Raw genomic sequence first — 16,488 nt, 5'->3', positions numbered from 1 at the left:
TTAGAATGACTGAAGGCAGAGTTAGCAGGACCTTCTGCAGCTCTTCCAGCCCATCCTTTGCTCTAAGGCAAAATCAAGCTTGCTTTCACAAGCTCTGGCAGATACTTGTCTTAGGACTGTACTGTACCTGCTTTTAAGACCTGCAGTGATGGCAATTTCATGTGCTCTCTAAACCACTTATCCCAGAGTTACTGGTCCTCAAAATTAGAAATCGTTACCTAATGTCTCATCCAAATTTAAGCCTATTCTGCTCTGTCCTATGAAGTATACACAAAAAGACTTAACTGCACAGAGGAGAACAGTGAGGGTGATAGAGAAAGGAACAGGGTCAGGCTGTCCATGCCCATCAGGCTTGGGGATACCACCACATTAATATGTGGGGACCTGGGGAGGGATGAAGCTCCTGTTCCCCTGAGGTCTTCCCACCATAACCCTCACTGACCACACCATGGTGGAATATGTGTTACAGTCAGCAGCAGGTTGTGGAACATTGAGTTTGCAGAGGATTGTAGTTCAGTTGACCAGAACCCTCAACTGTATTTCATTCTAATTTTCTTCTTATTTCTTTTTCCTCATTGAAAACAATTTCAAGTGACAAACAAGTGGGTGCTAGGTGGAACTGATTTGCCTGTTTTTAATGCCAACATTTCTCTGGAAAGCCAAGGATCTGAAAGTGGTCGGTCTGATTTCAAGTGGGTTGGCTGTAGCTGCTGTACATTGAAATATTCATCTTTTCCACTAATTGCTGTGTGGGAGCTGTTCACAGAATGAAAGAACCTTTTGTTTTTGCTGTCATACATACCAACTCTAAGATGTTGTTCCATTATGCTTTTTCTTCTCTGCCACTGGTACCTGTTAGTATTTTACTATATTAACAATTATAAAAAAAGTGAAATAAAATCTTCACTTGGATGATACAGAGAAGGGCATTCAAAACTGAAACTAGGATTTGGTTATGCAGGAAATTACTGCTTTAGGCACATACATTGAAATAAAGACCTTCTTCAGCAAGAGGAGAGAGCCAAGTCTCACAGTCCTCAGCATGGTGTATTTCTTCTTTCTGCAGCTGTGATCAAACTCCATCTTTGTTGACCCCGGACCTGACCCAGGTCTCCCTATAGATTTACCTCCTGCTGGATTCACAGCGAGGCACACCACTGCACAGAGAGCACAGGGTTGTATCTGTCATTGTTTGGAATTTTTTTATTTATTTTGCAGGAGTGGTGATTGAATACTTTTATCATGCACATGAATACCCTTTACAGGTAGGAATTTCAGTTGTTCTCGATTCCAGATTGCATCTGAATGTACAGGGCAATGCTGTCAAACCTGTAAGCAGGCATCTAATCATCTTTAAGAGTTCCAGATCCCAGGTGGCAGCTGATAACAAAGATATGCAGTTGACAGGAATGCCTTGGAAAACCAAGTCCAATTTCTTAATGCAGAAGTTGATCAAAATGCATTTTGAAGAAGTAAAGAAAGATGCAGCTTGAGGAACCTAACCATCTGTTAAAGAGACAGCCAGATAACGGGCTCAAAAATATGACTTGAAACTCAATATTCTGGATATTGGGTGCTGAGGATGAATACCAGAGGAAGGGAGCAGAGGGATTATAGGATTGTGTACAACATAATGTAAGACCATGAGGAGTGAAGACGAGTAAAATAAAGTTGTCTGTCTCTGTATCATGATGGCTAATCTCAGAAGCACAAGGGAACCAAACTCTGTGCAGTCAATTGTGCCATGCCAGTGAAGCCTACGCAGTTGGATCATGGGAAGGTTTAGCTCTATAACTGTGTTCAGAGTGATTAAAAGTGCACACGTGGGGAGTAACTATTTAAATCAGCGTTTATTTCTATGTGCCGAAAAAGACAACCACCATCAGATAACCAGAAGAAAACAAATTCAACGTCAATGAAAAAATCTTGCTTTCTGTGCATAGCGCAGCTCTGCATCCATGGGTGACATTCTTTGTGAATAAGGACGTCTGGCTTCATCATCTTCTGGAGTTATAGCACTTGGGTTGTAATGAACTTCAGCTAGGGAAAACAATGGGGGGAATTTTTCAGTGATGGTTATTTGGTTTTACTCATTTAGAAAGAAACCTGACTGTGCACAACTGAATGAACACGCCTATGCTTTAATTCTGGGGAGCTAACAGAAATCAGCGTGTATCAGAAACCAGCTGGGAATGTTTGGCGCTTAGGGCAGAAGTCCTAAGAAGGAACCTTGCTTTCAGAATTTGACCCTGCAACAATTTCTCCATCTTGGAATGCAAAATCTCCTGCTGGGATCTTTCTGGACTAAATGGGTTCACAGCAGGTCCTGCAATCCCCAATGTCTTTGCTCTTCCGAGAATGCAAGAGACAGAATATACTACAGTAACTCCCTAGCTGGAAACAGGTGTTATGGGAACAACAGCCAGCTGGCATAGAGTAGAGCCTATCTTAGGTGCCTCAGTTGGAAGCTAAGCTGAGAGTTCCCCTCCTTCTGGAGAAAAGCCATACCAGGATCTTAAGGGCTTTCTGACTTTCCTTCCATATAGAAAAAGGCATCCATAACACAGCCACTGACCTCAGACTGAAGTCTGGTGTAGACAGAACAGTCAAAGCATTCCCATTTATTTCCATTGGTTGGGATTTGACAGTCACCGTATGGAACTTATTGCATCTGTTTTCTTACCAATCCTAAACTTTCTATCCAGAGAAGTCCCAGGGAGGGTATCCGAACTGAAAGTTGAGCTTGTCCCATTAGAATTTGGATTCCACAAAGCTGGGGAAGGGGATCTGTGGTTTAAAGGTCTTGGTGTAGATGTAGGAGTCGTACCTGACCCATTCCAGCCTGAAAACAGATAAGAAAGCACAGGAATAAAATTCTGTACAGGAAATTCTTCCTGGTGTGTTATATCTTGAACTGCCAGAGAGGAGAAAGTTCAGGGCCTGCAACTTGTACCTTCCTTGTACAGAATTAGTGGGCAAGCAGAAATCTCTTTCAGAAATGTACGCTTTTAACTGCATACTGACACATCATGATCCCATCATATGAGCAGTTCATGGAAGAGTATCCAATGCAACGCAGAAGTAGAAGGAAACTGTTGAAGAGAATCCCATGCTCCTTACTGTAGAAAAGTTGTGACATGAGTCAAGCTAATGAAAGCCACTTAATGCTTACCAGAATAATGGTTCTGTTGAAATCTCCCACAGCAAAAGTGTATTCGGCACTGCTTCACTACATCTTCCTTCATTAGGCAGTGAAACACAAAAATAAAGAACCCTAAAGAAGCAAGAAAATAAATCACAGGTTTGGGGCTTGATTCTCTATCCTGCTCTCCCTTTTCTGATGTATTTATATACCACTGTGTTTCCAGCAAGTTATGGATGGGCAGAGAGGTGGACCCTGAACCGGTATCACACTGGTCCAGAATTGCACTGAAAGACATTGGTGCCTATGTAAGGTTATCAGGAAGAGCTTCCTGCAGATTTGGTATAAAATGTATTTGATATATTTGATATATTTGGTATATTTGATAATTAGTGGAGATTCTCACCAAGCATTTTTATGCCCAGGAAGAAAGGACTGTACCAGCTCCTGAAAGTATGTGCTTTTTGGGACCCACATTTCAAATGTGCACCTTCACGTGCCTAATGGTAATACCTGTTATACCTATTGCTATGCTGTCTAAACAGCACTGTCATTTCACTTCAGTTGAGCTTTCCTAATAAAATAGCCAAACAGTGTAACTCAAAACCTGTATGACCTCTCCACTTCCCTCATGCTTTAATTATATGATACTGTAAATGTATTTCTATTCCGCAGTCCTGAACTGTTGCATTTATAGCTGTACTCTGTTCAGAAATTACCTTGCAAAGTGTTAAAGATGCTGAAGAGATACAAGAAAAATATCCTCACTGCTCCCCAGGCAAAAAAGGCAAAGCTCCAAGTTAAGCCCAAGAGGAACATCAAGCTGAAAGCACTTTTGAGGTCCTGGAGAAAGAAACGTTTCCAGAATCTGGATCTCATTTGTGACCTTGATTTCACTGAGTGGATTTGGAGGAGAACAGTGATGAACATGGCTGTGTTCGTCAGAAACACCAAGAAGATGTAGGCCACAACAGAGACGTAAAACACCACGTTATCTTGAATCCAGCAACTGCAAGAAAGGGAAACGTGATGAGGAGTTCTGTGGGCAGGGAAGCTAAAGAAGCCTGGTCTCCAAAATAATCCTCCCATGTGGTTCTCTGATACCTAGCAATGGCGTTCCCTGACACCCATTGCTTTCCCCCAGTACTGACACTCACAGAATCTCTGTTTTTTGCCTTCTTCGTGGATGTTATAGAAACGCAATGTCTTGGAGTCTTCTGTCAAATTCAGATAAATCTGCTAATTGTTTCACAAATCAACAACATACGCAGACAATGGTACACTACCTTGGGAAAATCAATTTTAAAATGACTTAATTAGGATTTAATTAGGATTAACAGTTTTCCCTCTGAGGTGTCATGAGTGTGTTGCCCCTCTGATAATCAAGTTTTTAAGGTAATTTTCGCCAATATGTGATCAGATTGTGCTAAATAGAAAGCAGGGGACAAAAACAACCAACAAAAATGAAGCGATGCATTCCTTGCTATAAAATCTGTTTGAAAAGGATCAAAGCAGTGTACAAAAAGAGAGAATGTGCAGGGAGCATCTACCGATGTCGTATCAGACTGAGTTGCTGCTGTGTAAAGGGAGATTATCCAAAGAGGAAAAGCAGAGCTGACACACACAATGGCAAAAAATGTTGGGCAATAAGCTGGAAGAATCCCTGCCCATCCTTAGGTCCAGTCCTCTCTGTGAGAGTTACTCCATGTAGTTATGGCCCAAAAGGATCCACTGAACCAGAACCACTGAAAGGAGAGAGCTGAGATAGGGAAGGAAAGGCAAAAGCAAGAGAGCACTTGTTGCCTTTTGGTTATTTCTTCTATCTTTAAGATACTCCGAAGACCATCAAAAAGCTTGGAATATTGTACTTACAAATTGCTGAATGGGCTGTTCTCACTTTGTGATCCGTTACCATAGAAGTCTTTATTTACAATGAGCACAATGATGGTTACAATTGCTGGTATTCCTATTGTGGGAAGCAAGAGAAGAAGAGACATTTCAATAAAAACAATAAAGTGAAAAATATGGGAAGATGTAAGATAATTTCTGATGACTAATTACTGCAGACGTGTACTTCTTGGGATCAAATTGTACTCCCAAAGCTCCTTCTGAAATGAGGGTAATTAAATGTGTGGCATAGCAGGATTAATCTCCTTATTTATGTAAATTACAAATGAGTAGGCATAAAATATCCGTGTTTGCAAAATGTTTGTGAACGTCCAAACATCTCCAGAAGGGATCCAATCTGGTAAAATAAAATGAACTGATGATTACAAAAAGCAGCGTGTCAAAAGAGAAGCAGACTGCAGCATTTTGCATTAAGATCTGACAGAGACAGACACTTTCCAGCCAGCATTCGATCAGTCTTCCCTTCTATTCATTTCCCATTTGCCATATTTCTTTCAGTTCTGGCTTTTCTGTTCAGAACAACTGCTGCCAGAAGCGCCATTACGTATGGCTGCCCTCAAGAGTGATTATATGCAACATTAAATCCAAGGATAGAGATGATTACATGCTGCACTCTGTTCAAAAACGTTCAAAAAAAGGCTTTAAAACATCCTTTAATGGCTACAAAAACAATGCACGCCAAACTGTTCTCTAGGTCACCGCCTCCGATAACACCTCTAACAACTGAGCCACGATGTGGGCTTCTTTTTGCCTCTATGCACCACGTTGCTTCTAGCTCCATCTTAGAGAAGGTAAGAAGCACAGAAGTCAAAAGGAATTTTGCTTACTTACCCCATCCAGCAATGCAGCATTTTAAGATGTACTTTGGGATGTAAATGTTGAAAACTTTGATGAGAGCCAAGTAGAGGTGAACCGACTCCATGCACATCCAGGTGAAAGCTGCCAGCAGGAAATAGTGCAGGAGTGCAGCCACGGCGATGCAAAGATCAGGCTGGTTGTAGGAGGACAGCCAGGGGTCGACCAAGAAGATCACATTCAACATCAGCAACGCGGCACAGAGGTTCAGCAGGATTTTTGCAGTATTGTCTCTCCGCAACTTTCTAAATAGGAGTGGAAAGTAACAAGGATGTCACTGCACAGATTGTGCTGGGTCCATTCTGCAGCTGCCTAAACCTCACATGAATCACATCAACGAGTATTACCAAACATTCTGCTAACTTCTGAACAGTTACTGTTGCAAAAGCATTAGAAAGTGATACAAGAAAAAGGATCAGACTTACTCAAGGGCTAGGTATGTCACCAATGTTATAGCCAAAAAAAGGGAAGAAGCACCACATCCTACATAGCTTATCAGAGTTAATACACGATCATTTGTGGCATCAATCTCTGCCCGGGACAAGTCCTAGATGCAAGATAAAGAGTCACAGTTGTTTTCCAGATGAAGAAAATTGCTTTCCACATTGGTAAGAAAAACAATTTCTATGTGTCATGTGTTTCTTTCTGTATAGCCCTGCAGAATATTCAGGCTAGCACAGCCGGTTCAGACATTCAGCATTTCAGACATCCAGCACTTTGTTGTGAACCTGGCAGTGCTGTACTATGGAAATTCAGCAAGGATTCCAGTATCACACCAATATTATTCAACTTGCTTTGTAGTAGAAACTCCAGTTTTAATGTTTCAACGTCAGTTGCCATGTTGGGAGCCGCACAGATTTGCTAAACATCTTGGAGTGCACATCCAAAGAGCATCGCCTTGCAAACGCCATGTGGGAGGCTGGGCCCTGCTTCTCCCAGCTGCTTCCAGGAATGAGGCTGATGGGATTTTTGTTGTTTCCTGCCATGTTTTCTCTGTCATTTAGTGGAACACTGAACGTCAAACTAGTCACCTACACCTTTGGCACACGATGGACTTAGTGATGTCACCTACTTGTATCTATTCTTGTATCTAAGTGCAAGTGTAAAAGAGATCTTAAAACGAGATAGAATTCCAATTGCTTGAATAGAAATGTCAGCAAGTTGTTTAAAACCTGTAAGACCTTCATTCCTTCACGTAGAAGTCCCATTTTTGCTACCAGAGAGGGCTTTAGTGCCTCTCCTTGTGCGGGGCAATGCTGACCCCTAGGGGAGGCTGGGCAAGTCCTGGTGGGGAGGGACAGCCTTGTCCCTCACGGGTTGAGCTCCACAGGCAACAGACAATTCTGAGTTCAGTTCTTGCCCATCTCTTTGCATTTCCTTCCACCTGTTCTCAGGCAGTCATCTCTGCACCCTCATTTTTTGACGTTTGACTTTTCGAGGTGGTTTTCTGTGTATTAAAACACTGACTGCCTTTTCTGCCAGGAGGTAATAGTTAATGATAGCTCCCAGATTTATATTAAACTTTCCTTCCTGTTGGAGTGTGAGCAAAACTGTCGTATTATTAGTTGCCAAATGGCAGGTAATAAATTAAACACAGTATTTTGAATGCAAGAAATAGGACATGAACATTGATTAAGTGTCTTTGCAAAGAAGTTCGAACTACATCCATAAAATGAATTTGTCTTGAAGCAAGCAACATTTAGAGGACTTTATGCCATGCTAATTATTATAATTGCTTTGTTTGTTGCTATTGATTTCAGGAAAATGGAAGATATCCAACAGCTGGGATGGATGTGAATCTCCCATCTCTCCCCAAAACCAGTGATGACTTTATCTGGTGCCATGGGACTCTTTTGGAGGTGATTCATGGAGTACTTACCATCAAGACTCCAAAATGGGTAAGATGGTTACAAAAACAGATTGTGTAATTCATATCTGTATATTCCGTTTCACACCCTGTTGTATTCCAACCACCCAGTCCATCTGTGTAATAGAGAAAAAGAGATTTTTAAGCAGAGTTAGTCATGCTCAGTCATTTATAGCTCCGCAGCATGCAGAATGTGTGAATACGAGCTCAAGTTAGTACAGATTGCAGGGTCATTTAGCAGCATACAAATTATATTTCACACAGGAACACATCTTACACAGTTGCCTGAGAACCTCAAAACTTGGATGAAAGCCTTTAGTGGAAGGAAGAAATATTTAAAGTCATTTACATTCCTGCACACAGAGAAAGCAAGAAGGTAAGGAAGTTTAGGCAGCGTGTAGCACTGAACAAGACAGATCTTCCTTGGTGCGGTTATATTTATGACCCTATTTATGTGGCATGTGTGGCATATTCAGAAGCTAAACTTCGAATTTAAAAATAAATAGACAAACAAATAATTGAAATCTAATGTTAATATTAAGGAGACAGTCTCTCCCATGTGGGCTAAATTAACCCAACTCATGGTTATCTTTCTGTATCTTTCTATTCAAAGCCAGACCACAGCAAAGTTCCCACTGACTTCCCTGGGGCTATTATGAGAAGTCATCTGATGTTCTGTTGTGTTTCTTCTATTTTTCTTTGACTGACTCTTCTTATCCACATGGATGCACCATTGCATGTTGCCAGACATGTATCCCTAGAAATAACGCCACTTACTGAGATATCAAAGCCATTGGAAAGCAGCAAAACAGAAGGAGCCAGATGCAAGGAGATGGACTCCAAATTTCAAGTGGGAGCCAAAGGCAGAATGAGCACAGCAGCAATATGTATCACACTTACCATTCTTCAGAAAGTCCCAGAAGACGCAGCGCACTGCTGCATTATCCTAAAAGCAGAGAAAGAAAAAGAGGCTGTGACATGAATTCAGTACATCTGTGCATTGGCTTGCATCCTGCTTATAACTGGGATTTACAGCTATGGCACTTTGATTTAACTCCCCCCATTCTGGAATGACGAATGAGGGGAGCTTGATCTCTGTTCTTATTGGCATGTTGGTGGTCCTGGGGGTCTGTAGGTTCCTGAAGATGCCTCTGTTTGGTTCTGAATAAGACCTACTGTAAAAACCCAGATTTCACATGGCATCAACAAAAAAAAATCAGCAAATCTCACAATAAGAAAACCTTTATTTCAGAATTTCAGTGTTTCTGTTCTCACTCTGAAACCTAAGAGAAAATAGAGTTTGTGCATGTGCTGCAAGCATCTTGAATGGGTATTTAATGCAATGTTTGCTCTTGGGGACATTCAGGTTTATTACTCCTAATGCTGCAGCAAACTTTCCCAAGGCACAGATTCATTTTCCTTTATTATTAATAAAGTTTGATAAGGCGCAGAGTTTACAGGAAGCACCCTAACAGATAAGCTGTTAAAGACTTGTGATCTGCAGACTGTCAAATATAATTAGGCAGAGAGCCAAAGCTGTAGGTTAGGATGATAAATCATTAAATATTTAATTAGGATATTTCTTAAAGGTCGAGGAAAAAATCCGAGAGGTGCCAGATGGCCTCATGGGCTAAAAATGACAGAAGAGAGAGAGAGGATATGTGGGTGAAATTTCTGGTTATATGTTATTTGCTAGAACTGTATCTTAAGTCCATATTGCCATAAAAGCAGCATTGTCAAGCTGTTGTTAACTGGAACCTTCATCAAATTCAGCGCATTGAATATTTTGGTTCTTCCTTTGTTTTGCAATGTGTTTGTGTGGAGAGTGGGCCATAAACATTTGCAACACAAAGATGTGATGGATTAACTCGGTCAACAGGTCAGAGCTGTTCCCACTAAGCAGACACTGTAAGATTGATTTCAGCTTTGAAACATCGTTTTGAAAGAGGGTGGTGAGACACTGGAACAGGTTGCCCAAGGAGGCTGTGGATGCCCCATCCCTGGAGGCATTCAAGGCCAGGCTGGATGTGACTCCGGGCAGCCTGGTTTGGTGGTTGGCAACCCTGCATATAGCAGGGGGAGTAGAACCTGGATGATCTTTGAGATCCTTTTCAACCCAGACCATTCTATCATTCTATGAAGGAGCACAAACCAAAGTGATTTTGAAAATATCTATGCCATGTTTTTGCATTTCTTGAGATTTACCGCACTCGGTGACTAAAGCAATTTGCAGAATTAGAAGCAACACCGTCTCGCTGCAGTTAAAGCCAAGCTGCCATTTTTTTAGCAAAAGTAATATTTATTGAAAGAAATTGACCAGATCAAAGCAAGGAAATGAGGAAAATGCCCCCTGCATGTAAGCGTGGGTTTACAGTGGAGACATGAGCTTTGCTAACCTGCAGGAGTGGACCCAACCACTGTCAGTCATTTGGGTGATGTTGGAGAGCTCAGTCAGCAAAATGTTCCATGCTTATCTGTCCCCTTCTTAGTTTATTAGAAGTATAAGTGAAATCATCTTTATTTCAACACATATCCTACCGTATTTTTGTTGATGTGCTGAAGAGTTATATTCACAGGTTCGTTAAGGTTCTGAATCAGTGAATTTTCAACACTGGCACTCACAACGTAAGTGTTCAGCCTCTCCTTCTGTAAGCTGTCATCCTGCAGTGGGAAAATGCACACAAGCAAACAATTCCAAGTCATTCAAGTTACCAGCAATCCTGCCCCTCACTGCTTCCTCAAATTGCCTTTCTTGGAAGCTGCAATCAGCCAAACGCCACGGGATGCCTGATGTAATTTAACAGCTTGCTACTTAATCAGAACGTGCTGTTAGCAGCCAGTTCAGAGACAGTCTCCACATCAGCAGAAGCAGAACAGCTTCAGCTGCATCAGCTGGACTGAGAAATCTGCATAACCATTTCTGGATATCAAAACATCCAGTCGTGTATAATTTAGCTCATTAGACTGCAGACACACTTGTGAATGTTTCTTCTGCATGGAGTGCATTGCTCAGCACCCTGCGTGCTCCACTGTACCAAATGAAATGTCTCTTTTTAAACTACACTCCTGTCCCAGAGTGAAGAAAACACAGCAAATACCAGAATATTTCTAAACGCTGAGTATTGGTGCTGCTCTTGTTTTAATGGAGAAAGAAATCTTGAAATTATTTTCATGACATTTGACACATGCTATTTGACACTGTTTAAGCAAGAGCTTACTGTCAGAGGAGGATGGGGCATACCCTTTAACTACAGAACTAAAGCAGAGGATTAACATCAGCTACAGAAAAGAAAGAAAACATCTGTTGTCTCCAGATACCTCTTGTAACATTATCACTGTTGAGAAGGTTTTGATGCTTGGATGCATTTTGTCTGCACACTTCTTAATGCCCCGTCAGCCCAATGCTAAATGCACCCAGAGCAGATCACGCCAGCGTTTTGGTTTCATGCACATTAAGGACAACTGAAGCGATTGCTACCACGTTCCCATAGGAATGATAGTTACCACAAAGAGCGAAGTTGTGCCAAAAAAGTTAAACTGGATCTTTAAATACATCTCTGGGTCAGCTGCGTTGTCCCCTAAGAATGTCTTCAGTGATTTTGGCAAACGCACTGAGGCCAAGGCTTTTTCGAATGGGTTTTCTTGAACACTGATCTGTAGGAAAGAAACAGTGTGCTCAGAGCTGCCTACACCAGCACACACACACACAAACCAGCAGCAGGAATGGCCTGGATTTCTCACCTTGATATCCCTTCCTTGGTCATACGAGGTGACACCGAAAGCCACCCCTTCAAACGCGCTGGGGTCCGGACGCATCACCAGCAAGGCAAAGGATGTGGTTATAATTGAAGTGTTTCTTTCTGTGTGAGCCAGCTTATAGCCTATCTCCTCTGTTGTCTTCAGGATCCTTTATCGACAGCAACAGCAAGAACAAAAGACACATCTCTTGAAATGCCCTCCTGGCTTCATAATATGCATTCAGGAGCTGAGTATGGAGGGATGACCACCTCCTGCTCCTACTAGTCACACTATTGCTTATACAAGCCAGGATGCCGCTGGCCTTCTTGGCCACCTGGGCACACAGCTGTCTCATGTTCAGCCAAGCATTGACCAGCACCCCCAGATCCTTGATCCCAGGCTGGAAAAGACCTTCAGGTCTGAGCATGTTTTGGTCAGCTGAAATTCTGGCAGGTGGATGATACCTTTCTGTGGCTGAGAGTCAGCCCACCGCCAGACAGAGTTAAATGGATTGGACTAAATCAGCCCTGGAGCATCTGAGGGGCAACATGATGTAGTTCTGGGATGACATCTGGCAAAATTAACACCCAGACAAATACTACATTTCATCTGAAAGGCAGTAACTTGTAAAGCAGACTAATCTGATTATTTGCAGTTACTTAATTATACCCTCTGGTAAAATATCAGAGCCAGAATAATTCAGTCTGCAAGGGATTTCTGGAGCTCTGTAGTCCAGCTGATTCAGAGGTCAGGCTCTTGCAGAAAAGCTCTGACTGTCTCTGAGCATAGAGGCCAGCATCTGGCCTCTTCTCCCAGTGGAGTTTTGTTTCTAAGTAGAAAGAAGAGGCTGGGATCCTTAGGAAGCAGCAAATTTGGATAGTTCAATGCATGTGGGTATTAAAAGAGTTAGAATTCTTGTTTGGCAGCCCATAAAGCTATTCAGCAGTATGCAAGTAAGGATAATAGCCTACTGGTAATGTGTAAGACAGCTGGCTTTGGCAGACTGAAAGAAAACTTTCCTGTGTCTTGGTCTGGTGCTTATGGTGTTACCTTCACACTGTTGGTCCCAGACACAGCAGGACCCCCATGGGATCCTTTTGGCCCCAGAGCTGCAGAGTCTGGAGTTAAATCATCCAAGTACCCAAGGTCCAGAATTACTACTGAGACCTTGCAGCAGCAAAGTCAAGGCTCTTGTTGGATATCATTCTTAGCACGTGCCAGGCATCATCAGAGTACCTGATGTTCATTTGCTTAATATTCTCTATAACTATATTTTCATTTTCCATGAACCCCTTCTGTGCAGCTACATTACTTACCTATTGGTAATTTTTCTAATGTTCTGATCCTCCATTTCTTGAAGGAAAATATAGTCCAGTATAGTCAATATAGCTTCTGCAAGTGTCACACTTAAATCTGCAAACTCCACGATATCGGAAATTTTGTTTCCAATGACTTCTAGTTCTTCTATACCCAATGTTGCATCCGGCAAGAGATATAAAATGTGCTGTACAACATCTTGTGCATTCTCTGGGGAAAGTTAAAAAAAAAAGGGAGTACAGGTGATTTATGTGAAGTACAGATGATTTACGTAAAGCATGGCTCCACATCTAGTTATATAGCTACGAATATGTATGTCAGAACAAGGGATTAGACTGTGCCTCTCCTCTCTTTCTGTGTGGGCACAATGCTTCTGATCTATTGTGAAGTTACGGCCCCAAAAGAAGTCAATAAGCCCTCAACATGCCGACAAAACTGGCAAAAACTTCAAAGCAAAATCTGGGCATTTCAGGTTGTATTTTAAAGGAGGAAAACAAAGTGGTTTTCATAAGAATATAATCACCTGCTTTTGGCTTACAAAGATTATCTGTAAATGCTGTTTAACTTTGATCACTTGTGAGTTCAAAATTAAACAAGCCTCTCCCTTTGCCCAAATGCTGCTTAATCGGCATAGCAGAAAAGCAAATTATGAATGATGTAGTTTGAAAGTTTGGTATTTGCCATCCATCATCTCATCGTTCTGCTATAATTTTTTAATAGTAACTGAGCTTTACTACTTGCGAGTCAGAGAGACTGAATGCAACTGCAGGTATATTTCAGTGAGATCTACAGAACACGAACTCCTTGTACTTGGTGATAGAGTGCAGGCAGGCAAAATCCATCACGTTGTTCTCTGGTTACTCACTTAGTTCTACGTCTAAGAGTTGGATTTGAGGCAATACTTTCAATTAGTAGCTAGAGAATTTGAAGCAATCACAAAATCCATCTACATTAAAAATATTTTAAGATGACCAAGTGAGTGGGATGCACATAATACAGTGCTACAGCTTCAGTTTTTCTGCTGTCCAACACACACATTACTTAAGTATAACCAGTTTTACTTCCATTCACTGTATCATGGAAGAATCCAGTGGCTTACCCTCTGTTATGTTGATGTTATGAAGATCCAGGATATTACTTGGAAGTTCTTCTAGTAATTTACATTCAGTCATATTTGGTTTGCTCCAGAAAGATCGCTCAAGATCAATATCAATTGCACTGAAAAATGAGACAGTGTATTTTAAGTTACACCAAAAAAAAATGCATTAATTGATAAGGTTGAAATGGTCATTTAATCTAACCATCAACCAAGGTTGGTACTAGGATAGTAGGTTATCATGTTGGTTATTAGGAAGCATTTCTTATGAGAAGGAGGTGATACACTGGCACAGGCTGCCCAGGGAGTGGTGGGGTCACTGTTCCTGGAGCTGTTTAAGGACAGGGTGGATGTAGTACTGAGGGACATGAAATAGTGGGCAGTATTGGTGGTAGGAGGATGGTTGGACTAAATACTCTTAGAGGTCTTTTCCAACCTTAATGATTCTGATTCGGTGCCCATGACCACTGCCAAATGACTCAGTGTGTCATGTCCTTTTCTTGAACACCTCCAGGGATGGTGGCTCCACCACCTGCCCGGGCAGACTGTTCCAATAGTTCACCAATAAGCCTGATTTTGCAAGTCAGACCCGACTTAGCACTCATTGAGCACAGTGGGAACAGTCCAAAAGCCACTCCTGGAAGGAGTGACATTCTGCCAGTGGTGGGCACAGTGCCATGAGTGGATGGCACAAATGCTACAGTGCATCTGTTTCCCCTCCCAGCTCAAGCAGACAGTCAGCTTCTTGCTAGGCTGGCTTGCACTTGCTGCAGGTGATGAGAATTACACAGCACTCCCTTTTTCTGCAGTCTATACTCAGCGATCCGTGTATGCTACCCATCCTTCCTGGCATGGCACTGTTGTGTGCCACTGCAGACATCTATTTGGAGTCCATCACACCAAGCCTTGCGCTTCCTCCTGTTTGTCATTCAAGAACCAAAATGAGATGTTCTGGTCACTCACCACCTCCTCCAAGCAGACTGTGGAGGGTTTTTCCTGCAGCTGACCTTTGCTATGGCAGCTGGACTTGTTTGAGGCCAGGAATAGCTGCCCTTGTATTTGGTCTGTGAAACAGCTTCTGGACAATCCAGTAGTCCTGAGTACAAAAGACATAAAAGATCTTTAAAAAGATTTAATAGTCAGAAAGCAGACTTCCCCAACACAGCTGTTCAGCCCTCAACTTCCGCTTCTGCTGGCACCGAGCTGCTGTTTTTACATCTTTTGTGAGCTGTATGGCAGTATTTTACAAGCTCACTGGCCATAAGAAAGCATTTTCCCAAAGTATTTTGCCTGTTCTGAGACCTTTTTCTCCTTTTGTTTGACAAGGTCAGTTCTCAGGCAAAGTGTCAGCTTCACAGCATCACAAATCAGAATTCAACAGCAATACATCCTGCAGGCTTCTCTCATCTATCTGAAGCTGCTTTCACACTGCCCCCCTTTGTCCCATCGATGACTTCTCGTCCAAGCTTGAGGTTTTGTACTTGACTTTTGAAGTCTTTGATACAAAATGTTTTTGGATTTCAGGTACAGTCTGTTATCTCTTATCCCTGGCTTACTTCTGTCTTTTAAGGACTGATAAAGATTGTTACCAAACCAAAAAGATTACTTGCAATTTGCTACTCAACCCAATCAGCACCAGCACTAAGAGAATGTTTGTGGTGGGTTTGGTTTCATTGCAAAGGTGCCTCTGCATTGCGTTCTATAGTTTGTGCATCAAATGGGATCTTGGAGGGATACCTGTAGGGATGTTTCCTAGTCCTAACCTCTCCACGTAGTTTCAGTTTGATTAAAAACCTGCAGTTGGAATGAGGTTTTAATGAAGTATCACCTATTAGTCTGACAGTCACATCTTCGGGTTCCACATCTAATGACAGCGGTCCGACTTGGTAAGGGTCATCCAGCAACTGTTTTATCTTGAGACTCAGCACTTCTTGTGTTTCATGTGATGTGACCTTCATAATGGCCTTGCAAACATAGCTACAGAGACAACATATATTATCAGTATTATGTTATTAAGAACATTTCATTGTTACTGTGTCACTGGCTGCAAAGATAGAGAGTAACACCAAAAGTTGTACTGAATTGGATAGTTTATGTATGCATTTTATTCAGTATAAGTGTGATCATACAGCAAAGGTCACCAAATACCACTTTTTATCTCCACGAGCCCTTATCACTTGAAATGCATTATGAAGTACAAATTACTGGGAATGTGAGTACAAGAACCTATTTATAGTTTCATGGAATGGCCTCAAAAGGTTTCCTAATCATGTTATCTCAGCAAAGGAAAATCTCTGTGAAAGTAAGCATTCTTCAGCTATGTTTAAAAGTCCAGAGTGAGCTAGTCATAAAACAATGAGGTCCTTCAGTACTCTGTGTCCAAACAGAGGCAGCAGACACCAAGGCTCCCTATAAAGCACAGATTTAACCAACTGCTCTCCGCTGCATTCCAGTGTTTTCTCTTCAAAACAACTATATTTGCTGACTTAAGGAGGTTTGGGAAGACTATGCCTTTCTTTTGAGTGGTTCAGACACGGCAGAAAGAACAAAGGAATGGGATCTTTC

The 16,488-nt window shown here is 41.8% G+C and overlaps 1 long non-coding RNA gene across 1 annotated transcript; it reads right to left on the bottom strand.

Annotated features, from left to right (window-relative positions):
- Positions 1-1,928: 1,928 nt before the first annotated feature.
- On the bottom strand, positions 1,929-3,935 carry LOC140251003 (uncharacterized). The gene is made up of 4 exons (XR_011903354.1): positions 3,862-3,935; positions 3,173-3,274; positions 2,684-2,842; positions 1,929-2,040 (listed from the first exon to the last, which is right to left on the bottom strand). It is a non-coding gene; the product is annotated as an uncharacterized lncRNA (long non-coding RNA).
- Between the last annotated feature and the right edge of the window lie 12,553 nt (positions 3,936-16,488).

This window comes from Excalfactoria chinensis, chromosome 4 (assembly GCF_039878825.1).
Source record: "Excalfactoria chinensis isolate bCotChi1 chromosome 4, bCotChi1.hap2, whole genome shotgun sequence".
In the NCBI taxonomy this organism is placed as follows: Eukaryota; Metazoa; Chordata; class Aves; order Galliformes; family Phasianidae; genus Excalfactoria; species Excalfactoria chinensis.
Note: the sequence above shows the minus strand (reverse complement) of the source record. Positions and strands in the feature narration are given on the sequence as shown.